This window comes from Lissotriton helveticus, chromosome 1_1 (assembly GCF_964261635.1).
Source record: "Lissotriton helveticus chromosome 1_1, aLisHel1.1, whole genome shotgun sequence".
NCBI lineage: Eukaryota > Metazoa > Chordata > Amphibia > Caudata > Salamandridae > Lissotriton > Lissotriton helveticus.
The window spans coordinates 1,450,519,640-1,450,539,669 of NC_136057.1; the positions used below are offsets into that span (position 1 = coordinate 1,450,519,640).

The 20,030-nt window shown below is 49.3% G+C and overlaps 1 protein-coding gene across 2 annotated transcripts in view; it reads right to left on the reverse strand.

Moving 5' to 3' along the window:
* The window catches only part of DRC2 (dynein regulatory complex subunit 2), a 100,925-nt gene that overhangs the window by 55,509 nt on the left and 25,386 nt on the right, over positions 1–20,030 (reverse strand). The window lies entirely within an intron of this gene.

A 20,030-nucleotide genomic window follows, 5' to 3' on the forward strand; every position in this document is an offset into this window, starting at 1 on the left:
TCTTCAGACGTGAAAAGGCTGGCGGAAAGGCTTTATTGGAGCCCTAGCAGGGTCCCTGTCCCCCATGGCCCTCCGCTATGGGCCCAGGGGGCACCTATGGTGCCCCCTAAACTTACCTGCATCATGTGACAGGCACCGCATGGTGCCTGCCACAGAGTGCAGGGATGTTTACAAACATGCCTTGTGGCATTGGGGCTTATGCTGCGGCCCTTTTCCGGGGCGCAGCACAAGCCTCAATGCAAAGAGGCATATTTACGACTGCCTCCATGTCAGTCTAACTGTAATTTGGCGAGCGTGATCACCGACTACCTGTCGGCTGGTCCCGTTACCGCAATGATGGCGGTCGGACTCTCATCCAACCACTATCGTAATCAGCCCAAAGAACCTGGTCTTCATTAGGTGCAAAACATGATACATTCTGGTGTGATATACAACTGATAGAAGAAACATTTCCCACATGCAATGGTAATTTATTGTTAAAATGGCTGCAGGCTATTTACTGCTTAGTGAATAACTTGTAGCTCTTGAAATGAAACGTTTGCGTATTAGCCAAGCGGCGTGTAAAAATTTGGCTACGCCAATGACAATCACCTCTCTAGTATCAGAGCTCAAGATTGTGAGTGCAATTTCATACTGTCTGCAGCTTAGCCACTGGCACACAGCTCTTATCCATTTTGTGTGAGATGCTAAATATGCCCTTCAAAAGAAAAGGAGAGGGTGCACAGTTTCAGGCTCCAGCATGCATGTGGGACATACAGTGCATTCACAAACTGTACTTCCCCAATTCGCAGTCAAAATAAGGGTTGGTAAGATTCCATATCTAAATTTTAGATACAGCTGCTTGAGTAGAAGACCTGGAATAGAATCAAAGGATGGCTCAAATGCAGGAATATTTTTATGATCTAAAAATCTATCAGTCCAGCTTCACAACTTGCAGCTTGCTAGTTCCTCTATCCATAAGTCCTCCTTAGCCTTTCTTTAATCACCTGCTTTGATATTAATCAGGCATCCTCTGGGGGGACCCAAAGAGAATGCAGATCTAAATTATAAAGCATACTCTTAATATAGGCTAACCTTGTTTTTTTTAGAACATATATATTTTTTTAAAACATTTTTATTATTTTCCAGCAAAGAAAAAGTACAGAACAAGCATGTCACTGTCAAGCCAAGGCCCCGCGCCCCCCACCCCACCCTCCCCCTCATTCCATCAAAATTCAAGTCCCCCATATTATTAGTCAGATACTCATACATTGATAGCAGTTCACCGGTTCTATGAGGTACAATCCCCCGATCTCGAGCAGCCCTCTCCTGTGTATCCATCATAGTTACGTACATACGGCATCCCTCATAGTCCTCCATCCAAACCATGGTAATGTCTCCATTTGCCCCACACTTTACGGAATTTCTTCGGACACCCTCTCGCCTTATACGTGACCCTTTCGGCCGCCATATATAAGTCCATGCCCCTCCTCCATTCTCCTAACTGGGGTGTATCCGGCGCCCCCCATTTCCTGGCTATGTCCCTTTTGGCTACCACCAGTGCTAGAACTAAAAAGATCAGTAGTGGACGAGCCAAGTCCACATCGTTGGACATCCCCAGGAGAATGAGATTCGGGTCCAGTGGGATATCCACCTCCAGCACCTCACCCAGTTCAGCGGTGACCTCTCCCCAGTAGGCTTGTATATGTGGGCATGACCACACTGTATGTAAGAAATCTCCACTTTCAATTCCACAGCGCAAGCAGCTAGGGTCAGATACTCTCCCCATCTTAAAGAGCCATACTCTGTCAAAGTACACCCTGTGTAGGATCTTAAATTGTATTAAGCGGAGTCGCGACTTAATCGCTACCTCCCTAGGCAGCATCAATACTACCCCCCAATCTACATCATCCATCTCCCCTACTTCTCTCTCCCAAACGGCCCGAAGGCCCTCCAGCCTATCCGGTTTATTATTCATAATCGACTTATATGTCAGGGAGACAGCCTTTTCAGGGATCTTTTCCTGCAGCAAGTGGCCTTCCAGAGGAGCATATTCAGGGAGTGCCTCTTGTAGTGCCCTTTCCGCTTGCCATGCATGCCTGAATTGTATATATTTGAAAAACTGGGAGCGGTGTAGCCCAAATTCCGCCTGTAGTGACTGAAATGACTTCAAGGTCCCGCTCTTGACTACATCTCCTAAGGAGGAAATACCTATGTCGTCCCAACCCCGGAAGCCTCTCAACTTACTAAGTTCTTTCAGCCAAGCGCAGTCCCATATCGGGGTCTGTCTCGAAGGTCTATGTGTCCATCCTGTAGCTTTCGAGGCCCTCTTCCACGCTCCCAATGTAAGTTTAGTGGCCGGCAACAGTCTGGCCTGTCCCTTCCCCTCGTATTTGTAGTGTAGACAGTTGTGCGTGCCCATAGCATGTCTTTCTAATGCATAGGTGGGGTGTGTGGCCAGTGCATGCACCCATTCATTAATGGGAGCCAAGTGTTCCACCCAGTAATAGGCCTCCGGGTCAGGATGCGAAATCCCTCCATCGTACTGGTGTCTCTGTAGGGTCACCAGCGCAACTCTGGGATGCCTCCCTAACCACAAGTAGGACCGCAATTCCGCATGAATTTCTCGGAAGGTCTTGGGCTGCACCGGGAAGTATTCATTTTGGAATGCGTATAGAAATCTCGGTAGCGAGATCATTTTGAACATGGCCGCCCTTCCAAGAATTGTCAGGGGGAGCGATTGCCATCTGCCTGCGTCCATTTTAAAGTTACTAATAATACGGTTAATATTGCGCTTGTAGGAGACGTCCCTATCGGTTATAAATATCCCTAGATATAGAAATCCCTTACTAGTCGTCTGCAATCTTTCTGGCAACTGAGGCCACTCTGTCCGCCCTCGGGGATCGTAGAGTGTCGACTTTTGCCAGTTGATCTGATATCCAGATTTGGCACCGTACTGGTCCAGTTCACTGAAGAGCGCCGGTATGGTAGTCTCCGGCTGCGTTACATATAGCAACACATCATCTGCATAGAGGGACAGTTTCTCCTCCTGTAACCCTGCCTGCCCCACCTGGAATCCCGTCACCCTTGTATTCTGCCTAATCGCGCATGCCACGACCTCGATAGATAAGGCAAACAGAAGGGGCGACAAGGGACAACCTTGCCGGGTTCCTCTCTGTATGGGAAAGGCCCTGGACATCGTTCCATTTACCCTGACTCGAGCGCTAGGGCCTCAGGAGAGTAAGCTAACTTTGCGTCTAAACTTGGGCCCAAAGCCCACATGCTCCAAGACTCCCTCCAGGAGGGGCCAATGGACTGCATCAAACGCCTTTTCAGCGTCCAGGGACAGGAACCAATGGGGCTCCGTCCTACCTTCCACTTCACGGAGCCAGTTGTGTGTCCTACGGAGATTATATCTAGTCACCCTTTCCGGGATGAACCCTGTCTCGTCCATATGTACCAGTCTCGATATGACTCGTCTCAAGCAAAGAGCTAGAACAGTTGCGTAGAGCTTTGCTTCCACATTCAACAGGGAGATGGGATGGTAGGACGCGCAGTCCTCTGCAGGCTTTCCTGTCTTATATATCGGAACGATCGTGGCCTGTCTGAGGTCCAACGGGAATTGACCCTCCTTCTCGGCGTCTCAGAACAGGCCTAAAAGGTGTCGGGTCAAAAGGTCTGCCATCTTTTTGAAGAACTCCGCGGGGAATCCATTGGGGCCTGGGGCCTTACCCACACGAAGTTTAGTCAGTGCTACCCTGACCTCTTCCTCCGTAACTTCAGCCTCTAAGTCCTCACGGTCTGCCTCCTCGAGCTTCGGGATGTCAATAGTTGCTATGTATTTCAATGCTTCCTCTTTGGACCCCAGATCACGGGCCTCATAGAAGGTCCCATAGTAGTCAGCGAATGCGTCCGCTATCTTAACGTCAGTACATGCCCACTCATCAGGACCAACCCTTACTCTTTCCATCCATCTCTCATCCCTCTCTTTCCTACTTAACCACGCCAGAAGCTTTCCGGACTTATCACCTACATCATAGATGCGGTGTAGGGTCGCCAGTGCCTGTGCCTTGACCTCCCCCGTCACTAATTGTCTATACTGGGCTTGTACATCAGCCAGTTGTCTTAGGGTCCCTGGGTCTTTAGTTCGGTGGTGTTCTGCCTCCAACCGTACTATCTGTGTCTCCAAGGCTTGGATCTTCGCCTGTCCCTTTTTCCTAGCGTCCGCCAATCTACAGTGTGCCCTGTCTCTAAGCACTACTTTAAGCGCTTCCCATAGGACAACCTTGGAGTCTACAGACTCCAAATTTTCTGCCAGGTACACCTTAACATCAGCTCTCAGTCCCTTCAGAATCTCCGGGTTCTGTAAGTCCCAAGCCGAAAGCCGAAGAATTCTAGGTCCGTTCGTCTCCTCCTGCCCACTTCTAATATCAGTGGCGAGTGGTCGGACACCCCTCGAGCACAGTACTCCGCTGAATCTGACATCTGTAGCGTCTGTCTCGCCATGATAATATAATCCAGGCGGGAATAAACTTTATGCGCTGCAGAGAAGAAGGAGAACGTCTGAGCAGTCGGATGCAACCACCTCCACACGTCTAAGAGGCCATGGGTAGTCATGGTTTTGGCCAATGAAGTCAGTGCCGAGGGTCTATCTCGGTCTCCCGTCCTATCAACCGCTGGGCTCATCACATCATTGAAGTCCCCCCCAAGGATCTGAACCGTGTCTGATGTGTTAAGGATGATGTCGGACACTCCCCTTAGCGTATCCGCCTGCGTATCCGCCTGCAATTTGGGCGGAGCGTAGGCGGAGATAAATGTGTATTCCTTCTTCCCCACATCCCACGTACTTCCACATAGGTACCCCGTGTGTCAGTCCAGACTCGCGCTAGTCTCATGGGTGGATATTTTTTTATCAGTATTGCAACCCCTCTGGACCCAGAGGTAAACCCCGCGTGAGCCAGACCTTTATATTGCCCCCTCGCTAGAAAGGCACACTTCGTACCCCGCAGATGTGTTTCCTGTAGGAGTACCACATCTGCTCCAGATCGTTTAATATAGTTGTTAACCAGACCTCTTTTGATCCTACAGCCCAGGCCATTGACGTTCCAAGTCATCACTTTAATGCCTTCTCCGTGCGCCGTTTCTCTATCTGGATTCCCCATAGACATAGTGTTGGAGGCTTATTAGACGATCTCTGATGCCTTGCGCCGGCATTCACCATGTGGTGTACATATGCTGCCAATCCTGTGTGTCAGAGAACCTCCGGTGACATCGTACGAATCGCGGTGGAGTATGGTGTATAGTGCGCGTGACCGCCTGACAAGTGAATGCATTACCCATGCTGTCCATCCCCCTCCCCCCTCCCCCCCAACTTCCTCCTCCCCCCAGCCCCTCCCCTCCACTCCCCCCACTTGCCCATCCATTCAAACTCAACAAAGTGCCCCAACCGATCCCACTCCCCCCACCCCACCTTCCTCCCCCATCAGACCTATCGACTACCTCCCCTCCCGACAGGACTTACTGGTAGGAAAAGGTCTGTCGCCCTCCCTGAGTCTCTCCCCCTCTTCGAACTACCCCAACTCGCTAGTCAACCAGTAACCAAACAGCCGGGTTCCACAGAGTCTACAGAGACGAGCAGAAGTCCATTAGAAAGAAAGAGAAGTTTGAAACAAGAAAACCCCCCTCCCACTTCAATAGAAAAAACTACTACAACACACAAAATCCAAAATCAAGGGGCGTGTGAGTCACTTGCGTGCTTCCATGTGGCCAGCCGATATCCTGTCCATCTACCATTGTCGTTTTTCAAGTGATGCGGGAGCCACTCGCTCCCTGTACCGATGCCCCATCAGTATCGGGACCGCCCTCTAGTTCATGTATGGCCATCACCAGCGGGTGTAATGATTGTTCCTGTCCCTCATCCACCTCTGATGTTTCTCCTTCTGCTGTGCTCTGCCTTCCAATAGTGTCCTCTAGTGCAAGGGCGGAGAACCTAGACCCCGATACGGAGTCAGGCTGCGGCGTGCCGGGGTCTTGACGCCTCCCTGGTGACCTGTTCTGTGGGGGATACGGCGTCACTTGAGTCTCCCTCAGTGTTCTTGCTCTGCGTCTCCTTTGCGGCAGTACCTTCTCCCAGAAAGTCCCGGATGGTGGGCCTGTCATCAGCAGCTCGCTTCCATTTCCCTCCCGTCTCCGAAGGGGCGGGCGTTCCTCTAACCACTGCCAAGCGTCATCCGGGTGCACGAAGAAGTATGTTTTGTCCTTGTAAATGACCTTAAGTTTGGCTGGAAAGAGAAGCATATATTGGATCTTCAGGTCCCTGAGTTTAGCTTTGACCGAGTCAAACGAGCGTCGCGCCTTCTGCACCTCCTGACTATAGTCAGGGAAGATCATGATTTGCGAGTTCTCCAACCTGATCTCACCCAGCTTCCTAGCTTCTCTTAGGATCAGGTCTCTATCGGCAAAGTTCAGAAACCTCGCAATTATCGGTCTCGGCCGACCCCCCACCAAAGGTTTGGCCATGAGTGCTCTGTGCGCCCGTTCAATAATGAAGCAGTTGGAGAATGTCATGTGAGGCAGCATTTCGATGAGCCAGGAGCGAAGGAACTCCGCCATATTTGTCCCTTCAATTCCTTCCCTAAAGCCCACAAAACGAAGGTTGTTCCGTCTTGCCCTATTTTCCGCGTCGTCCACCTTCCACATCAGCTGTTTTTGGGCATCCTTCAGATCTTTTACGTCTTTCCATAGGTCTTGTATGACATCCTCCGCTTCGCCCAACCTCGTCTCTGCCATGGTGACCCTCTCCGTGAGGTTTCGGAAGTCCTGTCGCAGCAATTTGACCTCCACTCCCACTTCGCCAATCTTCACCTCAAGGGCCGTTCTAGACGCCTGGATGTCCGCTCTGGAGGCCTGTATCGCACCCATCAGGAGGGCCGTGTCTGAGGTCGCTCCCGTCCCCTCCATGCCTCCCGTCTGTGGCGCCACCGCAAATTTGTCAATGAGCCCTTGTTTCTGTGTCCTCTGGGCCGTATCCTTCTTCCCCATGGTGGTCAGGCCTCTTTGCCGCAGGTGTGGGGGGAATCTCGGCAGTCCTTGCGGCAATCCGACGGCCACTGCGACACTCCACCGTGTCGTCACCCTACCCGCCAGGCCCGCGGTGCAGGGCCTCACGTCAGCTCGTGTGCAGAGGTGGCCTACCAGGAGAGGGCCATCCATCGCGATGGTATTCCTCCCGGCGGCTTAACCAGTCGTGGCACCTCAGTGGCGGCCAGCTCTTCTGCAGCCAGGCCGCAACCCCTCCCCGGATGCTCCGCCAGGCCCCCGGGCCCAGTACCAGCGCCGCGCGTTCCCCAGGCAGGGCCCAGCCCGACGCTGCGCGCGTCCGATGTTACAGGCCTGCCCTCTGCGCCGGAGTCAGATGGCTCCTTGTGGTCAGGCCTAATTGTGCGATGTCGCGGTAGTCCTGGGTTATCGGCCTACCCCCTTTGCCACACAGCAGCTGAGTTAATGTGCCCACGAACAGCTCGTCCAATTGTCGCACCTTGCGCCGGATGTAGCTCCTCCAGTGCGGCCCCCAGGTCCCTCGGGCCAATGGTGGTAGGCGGCCCTCTCCTCGGGATTCCCTCTCGGGACCGCTCACCTCAGAAATCACCCTCGGAGGCTCTCTCCTCCGCAATCGCAGCCTCCAGGCCCGGGCACTCCACGGAGCAGGCAGGGGGGGGGGGGGGGGGAGGGGCCCTCGCAGATCTCCTCTGCCTCAGCCCCACCGATCTCGCATCAGCGTCGGATCCGGAGAGATCGCACCGAGGCAGTTCTCAGCCTCTCAGTGCAAGCGGCAGCACCAGACCACGTCTCCGCAGCTCCAGAGATGGAGAGCAGGCGCAGGCCCCGGGGTTCTCAGTGCTCCGTTGCCGCCGCCGCTATCTTGCCTCCGGCCCCGGCTCCAGGCGCGAGTGCTCTTTTCGTCGGGTTTCGTCCCTCCACCAGCCTCCAGGGACCTCCCGATGTCGCAGCTCGGGTCAGTAAGTGTTCCGCCTTCACATGCAGTGCATTTAAGGTCCAGTAGATGGGTATTAGAATGTCGGATTAATACGGCTGGCCGAAGCTGGCGCAGAGTGCGACTCACTCGGCCATGCTGCTAGCCACGCCCCCCTTTTTAGAACATATTTTATTGGTTTTATGAATACAGTACAGGGTATTTGAGCATCATGTGAGAACACATCTTTAAAAGCAGACATCATATAACGAGATTATTTCTCTGTCCCCCATGTGCGTTCTGAGTCAAGGAAGTTCCCCCATACATTAGCTCAGATAAAAACATAACTCTAACTATGCCTAGAACCTGTACATGTTTTTAATATTGGTCATGCATCTACTTGATGTATCCATGAGTGAGTCGATAGACTCTCTGTCCTCGTATCTATGTTATCACCTCTGTAGCTAGTGAATCCTCTGCCGCGTTATGCGTTTTCAGGGGTATGGTTCTATAGGTGGTCCACCTTGCCCATATTTTGGTATGTTATTGCGGGCACCCCAAAGCTATGAAAACAGGGAGTTCCAATTCCATAATAAAATCCATACCTGCGTTCCATAGCGCTACTCGGGGCGGGGTCTCTGCTTTCCACAGTTAGGTAATGTCTAGCTTTGCTAGGGTGAGACCTAGGAACAACAAGTGTCTTTTGTACCTGTTTCCTCCTAAAGTGTCTGTACTGTGCCTGTGCTGTGCAATAGTGATAATTTTGGAGATCTCGGTATGACCCAAGCTAGCACCTCAGTCAGGCAGTTTAATACCGCATACCAGAAACGATCTAGGACTGGACACAACCATATTGTGTGTATGAAGGTACCTTCTTCCACAAACAAAGCGGAGCTACAATCAGCCCCGCCCCCAATGTCCGATGTCTGGTGTAATACACCATGTGTAAGTATTTGAACTGGATGAGGTGAAGTCGGGTCGAAACCGCGGCTTCGCGTGGTTATAGGAGCGCCTCCGCCCAGTCATTGTCATCAGTTGGACCGATAACAGTATCCCATGTTGCTCTCAGGGACTCTAAAGTTGTAGGACTATTGGAACTAGGGTTTGGTAAATTTTGGAAATGTTATGATCCCACAGATCCCCCATCAATAGTTTGCCCTCTAATGGGCTAAATTCTGGCATAGTAGTCAGGTCTTTACTATATGGGTAAGGGGCATGTTGTAAGAACTTATAGAAGTGCAATAAAATATAATCAAAATAAAAATAATTTTGATATACAACAACTGTTATAAATATAGTTATTTATTAATAATGATGCACAATGTTTATTAATTAAATAACTATGATGCTGTCCTGGTACTTGCAGAAGATGTAATTAAGATACTTGTTGCTAACCTTTTTTTCCCTTATATAGAATTGCAACTGGGGCATAGAGAAGCTTTTAGAGTACCCTCGAAAGATTTTAGAACCGTTCCCTTAATGACATCTCGGAGGGTAGAGATTCCAATTCAGTCCCAGTTTTTGAATCCCTGGAGGTCAGTGACCAGTGGAAGCAAATGATTCTGCCAAAGAGGAGTGGCTTTTGTTAGGCGTCCCCACCAACCGATTCTACGGAGGGTCTGTTGCCAGGTCATAATCACCACCCTCATCGCCACCGGGGAGATCTTTGGGGTCAGTCTTACTATATAAGAATGCATGTATAGAGAGCTCCCCCATGATCCACTGTTCGAGCCTGTATGCCGGGACCTCTTTGGACCCATACCACCATTCCTTCAGTATCTACAGGTGTGCAGCGGCATGGTAGGACTGCATGTCTGCTGCGGCGATAATCCGCAATAAGTGGATTGTGTGCAAGTATGAAGGGCCACCCTGGCCGTACCACCCCCCCACAGGAAGTGTCCCAGCATTGTGTTGACTTGACAGAACCAGGTCAGGGGACTGGATATGGGTAAGATTGTAGCTGGTACAACAATTTGGGGAGAGAGACCATCTTAAAGATAGCCGATCTTCCGTACAGCAACAGAGGAAGTGCCGACCAGTTTTTAATCTCAGTCTTCCCCTTTTCAGTTGTTGCCGCAAGGTTACATTCCCAGGACATGGTTTGATTATCTGCTACGTAAACTTCCAGATACGTAAAACCACTTGCAGCCGTTGTAAGTTCATCTGACCGCTGACTGCTCCCCATCGATCTTCTTAGCGGCCACAGCAATGATTTAGATACATTCATATATAAGCCTGAAGTTTCCCCGAAGACACGCATGAACTGTCGTATTCTGGGACCAGTCCGATGTGGATCCGTCATGAAAAATAGGATGTCATCTGCAGACACATGTCGACTGAAAGGGGTGGATATCTTGCCTAAGGGTCTATCTGACCATTCCCCAGTCCCCAGTCCAACTACAGATAGAGATGGGGCAAGACGGCCAGCACTCCGCTGGCTGCTATCGCCATGTTATCTGCATAACCCGAGCTATAGAGTGGGCCTGCATAAATCCTTGATGGAATATCTTGCGATGAACGAGGGGATGGTGGGAGCCGCTACTATATTGTGGGAGTCTATGAAACCAACCATCTGAGGATTCGACATAGGCCATTGTACAGCGGCTAAACGCCAGAAAAGAGAAGAGTTAGCACAAAAGTGAGACGGGGTGGTGCTCGCCGCCAAGAAGGAATCTTACGGAGAAGGTATCAATGCATCCAACTAGATGAGGCTAAAAATATATATGGCAGGCCACACAAAGCCGGATCTACCAATGGGAGTATAAGTCAGGAAAATGCTCCATAGACTGTGCCAATAGTCCTGAAACCGACACAAATACCCATGATTAAATCAAGCACCGGTGCGATGATGATTGATCTCGCAAATGTGGCCGGTGCCTTCACTGAATTCTACCATGCACTTTACACTAAACTAGATATGATACGGTTGGAGATCTCGGGAGGAGTGCACTCAAAACCCCGGTAGTCTGCATCCTTTCTCACCCAGATCACCAGGGGCTCGATTGGCCAGAGCAAGAGCAAGGGGAAAGGGGGCACCCCTATCAGTTTCCGGGCTGAATCAGGAAGACATCGCCCCTGCAACCCGGATTGAGGCCGTAAGGGCTGTATATAATAGTCTGAATAATGCTATATATCTAGGCCCCATGTTTAATTGTCGCAATAACACAACATGTAGGTCCAGCTGACTGAATCAAATGCCTTGTCCATATCCACTAGTCGTAAGGCTGCTGGTCTGTCTAGTCTATCAACGGCGGCTATTGCATTATAAGCTCTCTGTATATTATGGCACGTGGCATGCTGTGGCATGAAGCCGGCCTGGTCTGGATGTATCAAGACTGGAGGGTGTGGTATCAGCCTATTCGCCAATATCTTAGCGAGTATCTTGGCTTCAATATTTAATAAAGATATGGGTCGAAAGGATGCACATGATTCCGGTGGGTGACCCTGTTGTGGAAGACCATTATCTCCACATGTCTCTAGTCCACAGGTAGACATTTGGCCGTAATGCATCTTGAAGAATTCACTAGGGAATCCATTGGGTCCTGGTGATCTGCCGGAAGCTAATCCCGTGAGCGCGGAAGTTATTTACTCCAGTGTAATGGGGCTATCTAGGGCTTCGCGTGCAGCGGCTGTCAGTGGTCGGGGTGGTATATCCCTAAAGAAGTCTTCGATGTGAGTGCATGGTAGAATTCGGCGATAGCACCGGCCACATGTGCCTCTCCTCAACCACAAGCCGCACCGGACCCTAGCCAGGCAGCCTCCACAGTTGAGACGCCCCCCCCACCTCTAATGGGCACTCCCAGAGTTCTCTACCTGCGTTGTTGCTGCCAGGTGGGACTTATCCAGGTGGCCTTAGTCCAGCGGTGTATGGTGTTTGAAAGTAGGCCGATGTCTTCTCACCAGGGGGTTGGCTTCACAGTATTTGTCCCTTGGGTCTACTCAGTGTCGCCCTGATGTATCAGTGCCAGGTGTGAGCAAGAGAGCCGTCCTGAGCACTCCTCTCTCCACTACTGTGACATTTGGGTATGATCACCACTTTCCCCCGTGGGTCCCAATAGCTCCTTATCCTGCCATTAATGCGGTGTTCAATGGCTGAGGGTCGAATTATTAAGGACTTGAGTGTGGAGTTAAAACTGAGCGTTCCGTACATTAAGATCAGGACAATCAGCAGAGTGGTTGATTCCCTCCACACAAACCCAGTTGCGGCCTTGCCGAGGTAGACCCGGGGTGCCTGAAGTTCCCAGCCCCTCACCTGCCTCTGATGCAATGGTTTCCTTGATGAGGTGGTGTCTCACAGGTGCGGATGCCTGGACTCACGCCGGGAGGGCTGGTCTCCTTCTCCGGCTCTCCCTGCACCACACCGCCCTAGTCTCAGGCCGCAGCACTCCAGGAATCCCACAAATCGCTCTGGCGGGTGCCGTCTTGGTCCGGTGTCTCTCTCCTAGGGTTCACTGCGGGCCGGGAGGATGACCGCCACTCACCCAGGCCCAGGAGACAGACCAGGTTTCCAAGGCGCCCGTCCTCTGCTCCGCCACCCCGGATCACACAAATGGCAGGGCATGCTTCCGCTGCGTCTCCTAGGCTGCACCGCCTCGGATCGTCCGATGTCGTTTCTTCACTCTCGTCGGGGGTATGCAACGCGGAGACCGGCAGGATGTATTCCAGGGGCCTGCAGCTTCCTGGTGAGCAAAGCGGTTGAAAAATTACCGCTTACCGGCAGGATGATGAAGGATGTTAATCGGGCTTACGGAGCCAGGTTAAACTGTGTCAGCCATGTTGGACCGCTTGGCCACGCCCCTAACCATGGAATTTTTTTGTGTCCCCTGGATCTTAATAGCTTCTTTAGTGGGCCCTATATGCTTCTAGCTCCTCAGTGGTACAAAGTCTCTGCCAATAAAGCAACGGTCTTAGCCTCAGAGTGAAGAATATTGGGTACCTTCCATGATCCAGTACCAAAGGCAGATGGGGAGGGGCAGGCTTGAGAGAGACTTAAAAAAAATTGTTTTCCACCATAATGAGCTCAGATTCTTTAATATAACCCACAATTCTGAGCCATAGGGTGCCTAACTTTAGGCTTTGATATTGTAGATTTCAATTGCAGGAGCTAGGGTTCTAAATGTAATCCTTTTTGATAGCTTAAGGACAGCCCTGGTTGTCTGCTGTAATTGAAGTACAGATTTACTTATGTGTGGCATCCATCTGAACTCGTGAGGCACTCTCACTCCTAGATAAACAAAGTCCTCCACTTGCTCAAGCAGGGCGTTCTGCTCTGTAATGGAAATTGTTACTGCTTTATACGCATTGAGCATCATAAACTTGGTTTTGCTAACATTTAGCTCAAGTCCCCTTACTCAACAAAAAACGATCTAGGTGGGCCTGAAGCGCAGTAGGTGTTTGAGATTAAAAGAGTTACATCCGCAAACAGGAATGTGTCAATTTTAGTGGTACCTATTTTCAGAGCGTGATTGCCTGGTGTGAGGAGGTGCCTCTTTTGATATGGATAGCTCCCCACTTTTTGCCTGAAAAATGATGTTGTTTCTATTGGAGTGCACAGGGTCCCTGCCAGCCAGGCCCCCTGTGCCAGTGCTTGTTCCCTAAATCTGTTCCACAATTGGCCCTTCAGGCTCCCTGTAAGTCCTTAGTACATGGTACCTAGGGCATTGGGACTGAAGAGCGTCCCCTAGGGACTCCTCACCTAGGCCGTGCAAACTGCCACTGCAGCATGCATGCCCTCGTGCAGACAAAAACGAAAAAGTCGACATGTCACAAAGCCTGTGTGCCATGCCAACCAAGTCTAAGTGTAAGTCGCCCCTCTAGCAGGCCTTACAAGCCCTAAGGCAGGGTGCACTATATCTCAGGTGTGGCCATATCAGCATGAGCAGATATGCCCCTACAATATTTAGATCTATTCCCATATATTGCAAGTGCCAGGGAAGCCATAGAGAGTACATGCATGGGCTGGAAACTCGACAACTCGATTTCCACAGCACCATGATGGCTTCTTTGAACACAGGAGATTTTGGTACCAAACTACTTCTCTCAATATATTAACACTGGTGCCAGTGTGGGATTTATTGAAATATGTACTCAGAGGGCACCTCAGAGGTTCCCCCTGAAAACCTACCAACCCTGGTATGGGCACAGACTGGCTTTAGGCAGCCTGCCACCACCAGAAATGTTTCTGGACCCCTGGGCTGAGAGCCCCGCTCTCTAGGACCAGAAACAAAGCACATCCTGGGCAGAGGTGTCACATCTTCTCCCCCAGGAGATGTACAGTGCTCAAGAGGGGAGCTTCAAATGCCTGCCACCATTGTCATGCGACCACCCAGCCTTTGCTGCTAGCAGCAGATGGCAGTCCCCGGTTCAAAACCCTCCTTTGTGTGAGAGAACCAGCAGGTAATCTTAGTCAGAATACGAGGTGTACCCTCCTTCACCAACTCCACCCCCAAATGGAGACAAAGTAAAGCAAATTTGTCATTGTCCACCATCATAAATATGGTGAGACTTATCCAATCAGAGCTAGGGCTATGCTCCCCGCCAAAGGAGGGTGGCATAATAGTGTGCGTAGACACCCCAGGTAAGGAACCCATTGGTTCCTACCTGCTACTTCCTACCAGCCTGTCTGCAGCTTCAAAGACCATGTGAAGAGAACAACGCCTGTCCTGAAGCCAGTGACCTTCACAACCCGTGGAGGACTGCTTGCCTTTGGAAAAGACCAGAACTCCAGAGGATAGAAGCTCTGTCCTCAAGAAATCAACATAAAAGGACTCTGGTGCCCTCCGGAATCGCAATCTCTGACCACTCTGCACCTGACGCCCCTGGCTTGTGTCCAGGTGGGCCACTGATACAGAAAAAGTTCCCCAGCTATCTTGAGTCCAAGTCCAGTCCTGGCTGACCTCTCCTGGACTCTACAATGACGCCTGCAGTGTGAATTCAGAAGCTCCCCTGACGTCAAGGACACCCTTGAACCCGAAGCTCCTGGGCCTTTGAGGAGCTCGACTGACTGTGTCCCTGTGACCTACAGTATCCCAGCTAACCTCTGCTGTTGCTGGTGTTATTCGTGCAGCCTCCGGTTAGCCTATTTTCAAGGCCAAATTCCTCCATTCACTTGCATTGGGCGCCTGACACATCGTTTACACCCTGCACCAGGCTGCCACTGTGCCACTGGGGATGTACTTTTGGTGCTGCCTTGTGGCCCCCCATGCTTGCCTAAACCTTCAAAGCATGAGCCCAGCAGCCACTTTTGACTACCTGCAAGCAGCGTGTCGTCAGGTACCCCCTGTCTCCACTGATTAACATTGGGCCCTAACTCCAGATATGACCTCTGCACCTGGCGCCCCTGTGCCTGCTATTGATGCAGTGTTTGGGATTGAAATTGCCTGAACTTTCCCTCTGCTGATCTCAACCCTGAAGACTGGAACTGTAAGCTGTGTCTTTACCTGCAAAACCGGATTATTGTTTTCCTCCCATAGGTTAATATTACAAAGACTGAAAATAGCACTGTTTCCACTTCTGAAACTGAAATGTATTTGTATTTTTTAAAGTATTTACTTCATAAAAGTTTTGTGCTCTTAGTAAATAAATATACCAAAGTACTATTTTTATAAATGGGTCTTAGATTTATCAATTGAGTGCCTGTCTCATTTATTGCCACTGTGTGTACAACAAATGCATTAACACAGCCCTCTCTCTGATACGCTTTACTGCATGCCCACACTAGCACGAAATAGAGCATTAGTGTTATCTATTTAACCTCTGCAGATCCACTGGACTCACTACACACTATACCTCTTTTTGGTATAGTATATGGTGAGCCAGTCTCTTACACCTGAGAAATCCAAAAAGCAAGTCAAATTGCGATCGCAAACGCTGAAATTCGCCGAATTTGAGTGTTTGCGATCGCAATTCAGCTGTGTGCAATTTAGGAAGGGCAATACCTACTCGCAAGCATTTAGAGAATCTCTATTTGTGTATCCCTATATTATTTATTGTCTGGCATGTCCTAGTAGTGAACAACTGCCTATTTTGTTTATCACTGCTGTGAGGCCTCCTCCTCTCATAGGATAGCATTGGGAAATCCCTTATATATTATCAAGTGGTAATTTTGGATCTGAAACGAGTGGTGTTGCCATGTTTGGTATGTTTAGAATAGAGGTGCTAAATCCTGCTTACTGGTGTAGTTGAATTTTACATTACTATTTTAGAAATGCCACATATACAAAGTGGCCATTAATCTATGCCTATGGCTTCTTGTGCTTTGCAGTCTGACTCCAATCCACGTCTGTGCAGGGTGACAGCTACACTTGGTGTATGCTTTCCAGACAGCCACAAAACAGGAAGGGATGGGTGTGACAGGGGTTTCATCTGCATTCATCTGCATACTGGTGGTCTTCCTGGGCTGGGAGAGGAAGAGGTTGTTCATACTTTACATTTGTATAGGTTGTGTCTTGCTCTCACACAAATGGCTGATGTATCCCTTACTTACGTCTGGAGCCAGGGCTTAAAGGGATTGCTATGCACTTATGAGGGTTCCTTTGAAGTCACCCCTTGAACAAAGACATTTTTTAGTAAAAGTACAGGGGCTCTGACCCCCATGTTTTTAGACACTGCTTGGGACTTGTAACCAGATGCTGCTGGCACTACAATCTGCACATTGTCACGAGGACTGCTGTGCTACCAGGAGGAGCCGCCATTTGGACTACTTAGTTTCTTGTGTTGGCCTGCTACCTGCTGGGCTGCAGGAGGGACTGCCACTTTGCATTTTTGCCTTGTGTGTTGGCCTGCTGTCTGCCTACTTGCTCTCTGTGCCCTCAGTGAAAAGGTTGATGCATGTGCCTGAAAGACTCTTAAAATGTTCAACCCATGCCTGTGATTGAATATGGTAGTCAACTGGTGTTATACCCTGCCTACTACCATGCACTATTGTACCCCAGAAAGTCTTGGAGTCACCTTGTTTAGCTGCTACCACCAGAACATCCCATACCTCATTCTCCCACTTAGATTTTACAGAGCCAGCTCCTCTCTATGCTTCTTTCTAGCCAAGCCTCTTCTTGTCTATTGTCGCTTATAGTTCTCACTAGAGCACTTTTTGCAGACCTACACTGTTCATTATACCAGGGGGGTTGGGCAGCCTCTATTTTAGTGTCAGGGGAGGGGGGGTTGCACTCTGGATATCACGTCATGCAAAGAAGAGAACTGCTTGACTGGTTTATCAAATGTATGCGCGCCATTGTGATATGTCTTAAGTTTGCCAATACAAGCTCTGAGGCCCAAACCGCCCCTATTTAAACTCGTATTCACAAACAATTCGAAATGTTGTCTTGAATGGAAGTACAGGACTACTATTTTAATAACACTGCCCTTTTTTCCGCTCGGAGTAAAATATTTTGAGTAAAACAGGCAAAAAAGCATTCAGTAAAAATAAGTCAATATGGGCACACCTATTTTATTCTGCACATCCCAGCTGCATTTTATAAGTGTTTCTTACTTTTATGCTACTCTGCATTCACAAAAAAGGCCCTTCTGAAGCACATCTTTCCAACAAGAAACATCCTTGCAAAAACTATATTGTACATTCTGTACATATTACCGGTGTACAAATCGGCATCACATTCAGAATGAAAACATCAGACCACCAAATTCATGCAAAATGATTTGTTTATTATAAGCTCTAACTTCCTACTTCAAGTAACTGCTGCCTTGAAAACACTATGAAACAAATCATTGTTGCCCTTTTTTAAATACATTGAAATAACGGGGTGGGGTGTGGGTAGTTTCTAGCTGCAGACACACGGCCTTATTTACAGTTTGGGGAGTGGGATATTCTGTCACAAATGTTGGGGTTGTCCCTTCCACCACATTAATAGTTACTTATAGTCTACGGCACTTGTAGTATGGCAGATAATGGAGTTTCCCATTATATCTCATATTGTAGAATATGTTTCAAGTGAGGCACTTCTATTACTGTGATTAAAATACAGCTGCTAGGGGCGTTGACCAAGATGGCTGCCTTGTAGGAGCACATCTGAGGAGCTCCTCCACCGGTACGACCTAATCTGTGCTCTGGCCAGCCTGCAGCACCCTGAGCCCCAAGAGTCTGCGGGGGAAGGTATATAAATTAGTTAGAGCCGGCGAGTGCATTCAGCACAGCCAGGAACAACCGTTTGGCCCTGCGGCCTGCGAGCAGACCCGCATAGGCGCCTGCCTTAGGAGAAGCACAGCAGTCCGGCTCAATCAGACAAAGCACCTCTTGCACAGTCTGCAGTGTGATGCTCCACGGTACTGGACTTTTGACAGGCGGGGCATCCTGACCTCAGAAAGCAGCGGAGAAACAGGCTTCACAAGCTGAGAAGGAGGAAGGCCACTCTCCTGTGAAGAAAGAATTCTGCTAAGGCCAGGGAGGCCTGTGGTGCTGCAAGCTACACAGCAAGGGTGGGCGTATAACCTCCAAGGAACTACCAATTGGAGGTGGGTGAAGCGCCACCCTTGTTAACACTGCCATTTTAGAGGAACGAGGGTGGTGGTCCTGTAGCGAGTCCTCCACCTAGGCCATGAGGGCAGTGACACACAAATGTTGGGCCTCTCATCCACCCCTTGTGGACTAGCAAATCCCAGTAGCAGTCAGATGTAAGGATTTAGAAAGGCTTGCTGGGAGATCTGAATAGTAAGAGAGGTATTATAATTAGATGATACAAGGAGGGTAGAGGAGGAAAGAGTCTAGAAAGGGTTATTTTGGGGGTCATAGTAGTGGTATGGGGTTTGGCATGAATGAGACAGTGAAGGAAGGTAGAGGATATATTGAGAGCGGTATAGAGTGATAAATAGGGTAGTGCATTAGAGAGAGTAGTAGAATGAGGTTTGAGATGAGTCAGAGTGGATGTGGAGGATATATTGCAAAAGATATAGGGTAGTGCATTGGATATGCTGAATTAGAAGCAAAGTATTAAATATAAAGATACATCCCCTAAGAGTGTTAATTTAAGCCCTTAAAGCTGCAAGACCATGGTAGCAACCATTTCATGTTGCAAAGTAAACTTGGATCACTCATTTGTCACTTTTAGCTTTCAAACAGACTAACCCTTTGTGAGGTCTAGAAAGATGTTACTGCTTTAATGTAAATTGGGGCTCAAGTACCCTGTGGTGCTGTTGCAGGTAAGGGAGGTTAATGTAGACCAGGAAAATGTTTTAACAGCTTAACTTCCACAAAGCAAACCCAATGTACTTTTTGAGGGTTCAGAGATATAGGACAGGCAGATTTATTTACCAGAAAATAAATATTTCGCAGGTAGTTTTAAAGGGAATATAATCATATACTGCCATGCTTCCTTGTCTGGCATACTACCCAGGGAAAATATTTCTCTACAGCAGTAAATCATATACAAGCTGGTTCCTTCGAGTTGAAGTCAGGGCAGAATGATGTAGAAACAGTGCATGTAATGGGGATACCCTGATGCTATTTAATTGCTGAGCACACAAAGATCTATGCAGTAGGTGCCTTAAACCCATAAGATACTATAATGTAGCCTCTATATGACCAATTAATTAAGCCAGAATAGATTTACTGTCACGTTTGTTCTTGTTGCCAGTTTCTCTGTGCCAGAGTATTCAAAAAATAAATATATAAGTTGGCCGTCAGACACTGCTTTTCATGACTCCGCCCCTCATGATTCCACCCTCTTTCCGCTGCCCACCTTAACCCCCAATTTATGGAATCTCTGAGTGAATGTTTTCCAATTCTAGCACTGGCTGGAAACCGGCCTCCTATTCACCTGCCTATCAGGAGGATTTCCAGGTGTCTCCTGCAGTCAATCCAGGTCTGGAATGCAAGACTAGAAGGACCTAGAGGCCATGTTCCATCAAAATGTATTTAATTCTTCCTCCTCTCAATGTGTCTTAGTCTATTGGTATCTTTCCCCCCTGTAGACCTATTTCACTTCCTCCTCACGCTGTCACTGCGTCCAACTCTACTCTTTTACTGTCCTGTTCCACTCCTGTTTCTCTCCTTCTCCTTCAACCACTTCTCTTAAAACCTTCCTCCCCCATTTTCACCTGTTGCACCGGCCTATTATCCTCTGCTCTA